The sequence below is a fragment of the Penaeus japonicus genome, unplaced genomic scaffold, assembly GCF_977035675.1.
Source record: "Penaeus japonicus unplaced genomic scaffold, GWHDUDI00000001_assembly GWHDUDI00000033, whole genome shotgun sequence".
NCBI classification, from domain to species: Eukaryota; Metazoa; Arthropoda; class Malacostraca; order Decapoda; family Penaeidae; genus Penaeus; species Penaeus japonicus.
In genome coordinates this window covers 15,689,249-15,694,854 of record NW_028234435.1, presented here as the reverse complement: position 1 = coordinate 15,694,854, position 5,606 = coordinate 15,689,249, and the positions used below count along the sequence as shown (strand labels likewise).

Below are 5,606 nucleotides of genomic sequence, written 5' to 3'. Positions count from 1 at the left end.
TTGTAATATCCATACCTAATCCTTCTTATCTACACGTTAATAAACAGAGATAGACAGCTACACAAACTCACTGTGTAGAAGATGTGTCACTACAAGAAAAAAAAAAAAAAAAAAAAAAAAAAAAAAAAAAAAAAAAAAAAAATATATATATATATATATATATATATATATATATATATATATATATATATATACATATATATATATATGTATGTATATATATGTGTATATATATTTATATATATTCATATATATATATATATATATATATATATATATATATATATATATATATATATATATATTAGTTCACGAAGCATCCGCTGTTCACGCCACTTCTAGTACAGTAGACTAGATAAATTAACAAATGATAGGAAGAAATAGTAAACGTGTACAAGAGCAAGAACAACAGGCCAAATATAGATTATTTGGCCGTGCATCCCAGGACGAAAATATTGAACAGAAATAATGATGATAATTCTAACTACAGTACGTTACATCTTACAACCCTTAAGTGATAAACAAGGAGAAAGCAATTAATGTAGTTTGTAAATCATATGCTGTGTTGATAACGACCAACGATTACAACACGTGAGAACTGAATAATGATAATAATAATAATAAAAATGATGATGATGGTGATAATAATAATAAAAATGATGATGATGGTGATAATAATAATAATGAATACTAACATAACAGTGATGTTCCTATTATCACTATCATTATAGATATAGCTAATATTTTGATCATGTCCGTATTTTGCAGTGTCTTTGTTCGCTTCTGATTAATTAATGATAACACGAGAAGTCGTGAATGTATAAAATGTTAGTAAAAATGCAATGTTAATAAAAGAGGAAAAAGGGGAGGAGGGGGGAGAAGAAAAGAGAAGGAGGAAGATTGAGAGGGAGAAAGAGAAGGAGGAAGATTGAGAGGGAGAAAGAGAAGGAGGAAGACTGAGAGGGAGAAAGAGAAGGAGGAAGATTGAGAGGGAGAAAGAGAAGGAGGAAGATTGAGAGGGAGAAAGAGAAGGAGGAAGATTGAGAGGGAGAAAGAGAAGGAGGAAGATTGAGAGGGAGAAAGAGAAGGAGGAAGATTGAGAGGGAGAAAGAGAAGGAGGAAGATTGAGAGGGAGAAAGAGAAGAAGATAAAGAAAAAGAAGAAGGGGAGACGGAGGAGCAAGAGAGAGAGAAAGCAGAGAAGTAAGGTAGGAGGATGAAGAAGAGAGAAATAAAAAGAAAAAAAAAAAAAATGGAAGGAGCGAAAGAGAGGGAAATATAGAGAAAGAGGAGGAAGGGTCGGAGAGGAATAGGAGGGAGTGGAGTATGGAGGAAGTAGGCGAAGAATAGAAAGACGAAATGAAATGAAAAAGAGAAAGACGAAAAATGAAGAAAACAAGGAGAGGAAGAAGGAAAAAGAAGGAAAAGACGGAAAGAGGAAAGAAAAGAAATTATCGAAATAGAAGAAGTGGGAGACCCCTCCCTCCAAAAAAAATAATAATAATAAAATAATGATAATGAATAAATAAATAAAATAATAATAATAATAATAAAACAATAACAATGATATTGGCCATAATCAGAATGCTCGACATATACGAAACATTTCAATTACACTCTTTAATCAGTCTAATGATTCAGTGATAATTACACCAATGGCGACTGATTAGATAAAGCCAACACCCTTTTTGGTTATGTCAAAAAGCAAGTTTTCTTTTTCCTCTTCCTCTTTTGTTCCTTTTAACTTCTTTCCTTTCATTCCTTTGTCCGCATTGCTTATATAAATCATCGCACGACTATAACACTCTTTTATAATATATATTATATCATTCAACATGTAATTTCAAATAAACGTTATACGGATATAGAAACATAGTTTACCCGGTAATAGTTATCAAAGAAAACGGAACATTTTCATAGAGAATTTTACAAAGAGGAAGTTGTTTTGTTTTTCTTTCGCAATTATCTTGATCTCGACTTATAAATGATAGAACTCAGTTGATATGTATAATGACATGCTCAGAGATAAACATTTACCTGAAAAAAATGTGAACAAGTGTGTGTGTGTGTGTGTGTTTGAGAGAGAGAGAGAGAGAGAGAGAGAGAGAGAGAGAGAGAGAGAGAGAGAGAGAGAGAGAGAGAGAGAGAGAGAGAGAGAGAGAGAGGAGAGAGAGAGGAGAGAGAGAGAGAGAGAGAGAGAGAGAGAGAGAGAGAGAGAGAGAGAGAGAGAGAGAGAGAGAGAGAGAGAGGAGAGAGAGAGAGAGAGAGAGAGAGAGTGAGGAGAGAGAGAGAGAGTGTGTGGAGAAGAGAGAGAGAGAGAGAGAGAGAGAGAGAGAGAGAGAGAGAGAGAGAGAGAGAGAGAGAGAGAGAGAGAGAGAGAGAGAGAGGAGAGAGAGAGAGTGAGTGTGTGTGTGTGTGCGTTAGGAGAGCGACTCTGACCACTGTTAACTTCACAAAACCCTTTTAGATCCTAATTTACTATCGCGGCCTAAAACAATGATACCTATGACCAATATAATCCAACGCTTAAATATTCTAAGGGAAATTGTGAACTGTTCAACAATTGGATGTAGATAATCGTTTATCTCATCATTTGGTTTGGTTTGTTGTTTTCTTTAGTTTATCCATCCAAATGTTCGAGATTTTATCAATTTATTCATCTCTGATCATCTTGTTATTTTTTTAGATTTAATGAGCGTATTACATAAATCTAGTTGACTTAACTCCTTAGTATTCAATTGTATATGACTGGCCATAGAAAATGAAACAAAACAGAATTAAGACTAAGATTAGAATATAATAGTTAGGCCAAATATGGTTTTCTTTGAAAGAAATATGTAAACAAAAATTAAAGGGAGGTCTGATGTACAATACATATACATTATTATATACATCGTGAATCGTAAACAGTTAATTCTGTGATTTTGTAAAATACCAGCAAATTCCATTCTAAATTCTTTATTCACTCATCTTATAGAAAATTGAGAACTACAATAATTCCAAATGAACTTCTAATCGTACAAGCCAATGCATAACCCAAACAGGAAAAGTATGGGCTGAAGATAGTGAAGACAAGTCTCTCCTTTAATTTAGATAATTAATTATCTTTCTATGAACCACTGACCCAAAATGCTATACGAGTGAAGAACTTTTTAATCTGTAATTGCATGTAAATTTGTCTGTTATTACCATCAAGATTGCAATAATTCAAAATGTACTTTCTTCTGTGAAAGATAATCAATGCAATTTGAGAAGTTACAGACATAATTTTCAAAAGTTACAAATCTTTACATAATTCTTTTTCGGTCTAGAATTAAGCCACACCTTTCCAAAAGAATGCAAAACGTAAAAAGAAATTAAACTAAAAAGTCGAAGTACATACTCATACCAGTTTTAATGGCTCTTAAAGGATATAAGAATAAATACTTTTCGTTCATAACTTGTATTGGGATATACGTACATATAAATGCGAGATTTTATGATCATTACATCTAAAAATATTATGATCATTATACAACATTTCCTTTCCAAAAGATAAAATAAATGACAAAAAAATGGACAAAAAAAAAAAAAAAAAAGAAGATGGTAGACAACCAATTGGTAAAAAATAATGAATAAAAAATAAGATGGTAATACTTATCATAAACATTAAAATGTGATTTAATTCTACATTTTAAAATATGATGATAATTATACAAGTTTTCCTTTCCAAAGATAAAATGAATGACAAAAATGGACAAAAAGTTATAACAGATAATCAATCATATGGTGAAAAAATGAATAAAAAATATGATGGTAGTAATACTTATTATAAACATATGACAATGTGATTTGATTCTACATTTTAAAATGTTATGATCATTATATATCCTTTCCAAAGATAATCATATAAATGACAAAATATGGACAAAAAGTTATAACAGATAAACAATCATTTGGTAAAAAAATGAGTAAAGAATATAATAGTAGTAATACTTATCATAAAGATATTGCCATGTGATTTGATTCTACATTTTTAAATATTATGATCATTATATTTCCTTTCCAAAGATAAAATAAATGACAAAAAATGGACAAAAAGTTTTAACAGATAAACAACGAATTTGGTAAAAAGAAATAATGAATAAAAAATATGATGGTGGTAATACTTATTATAATCTAAACATATCACAATTTTATTTAATCCTATGTTCAATGCGAATGCATTCCTGTATTTTAAGAACTAAAGCTTATTGCACCATATTGAATTCAGCACAGCAATGATATATAGCAAGTCAAACAACTAACCACATTATCTATGCAATTCATCAAACAAAGATAGTAACAAAACGAAGAAAGAGTCTACGGAAAAAGAAATGAAAGTACACTAAGACATGTCAAACATCGCCATAAAACGCTCTGCTGAAAAACTCCCGAAACACAAAATAGGTTTACTGATTGTACGTAGTGTTTTTTTGTTCTGCCTGTGTATCAAAAAGATAGAGTGAAGTGTTTTTGCAAATGTATCAACATGCTGCAGTGTTTTGCACTCTTTTTCTGGTGTGCGAGAAAACAAACAAAGGTGAAACATGTGTTTAAAACTCTATGTGAGTAAACAAGGGAATTACAACAGAATGAAATAGCCAGTTAACATTTTTTTTTTCAGCTACCCTACGTAAACAGGTGAATAACCAATGATTTAGATATCACTAATGGTGAATGAAAACATGTTTTAGTTATTTTTTTGTCGCTCTCACTTATCCGTTTTTATCAATTTTGGTTTCATTAACTATTCCATTCTTTGTATTCGCTGAATAAATAAAGGATTGAATATATATTTCACTTCACGATTCTTAAGTCAACGAGTCACGTGGATCAGGGGAGGGGGGACTATAAAATAAAGAGAGGAGGGAAAAAAGACAAATATTATTGGTTAGAAGAGGGAAAATGAGAGAATGCTAAGAGTAGGGGATATGTAATGGGAGAGAAAGAATTACAGCATGAGAGAGAAAGTAAAATTCATTAAGACACAAAGCTTTACGCAAAATGCAAAAGAAAGATGCGAATCTAGCGGGAAAAATAATTGGTACTTATAAATGAGATTGATAATAGAGAGTAGAAAAATACAAGAAATATTGATAACAGCGATAACATGGTAGACAAACAAAAGATTAATGAAAGAGGGGAAAAAAGTAGGATTTGGTTGAAAAGAATAACAAAATGAAAGAGAAAGAAAGATAGCCAAGCAAAAAAAAGAGATGATGGGCAAGAATATAAAAAAAATAGGTAAGAATACGGAAAAGAGTGATGATGAGGTGACATAGTATACAAGAGAAAATAAAATACATAAGAAAGAAAGGGGTAAATACCACAGTGACTCTCCATTGCCAATAACCACTACGCAGATATCACAAAAAAGAATGCTCAGCTCTTGAACGCAGCACATCGGCCCTTCAATGTTCCCAAGGCAATTCATGGTGCGCGGAGGTCCATATCCTGCCGAAGTCCTTTGAAGTCTCTAGGTGATCTTGAAGGTTGTCCTTGAGTACCACAAGGGCTGCTCCTTCAATTGAACATCCATCATCTGTAGGAGAAATAAAACGAGAGATGAAATGTCAATTAAGTCTC

The 5,606-nt window shown here is 31.7% G+C and overlaps 1 protein-coding gene across 1 annotated transcript in view; it reads right to left on the bottom strand.

Moving 5' to 3' along the window:
* Positions 1–3,425: 3,425 nt before the first annotated feature.
* Positions 3,426–5,606, bottom strand: part of LOC122258430 (uncharacterized) — a 3,154-nt gene continuing 973 nt past the window's right edge. The window contains exon 2 of the mRNA XM_043024376.2: positions 3,426–5,562. The gene's annotated coding sequence lies outside the window, so the exon portion shown is untranslated. The remainder of the gene's footprint in view (positions 5,563–5,606) is intronic.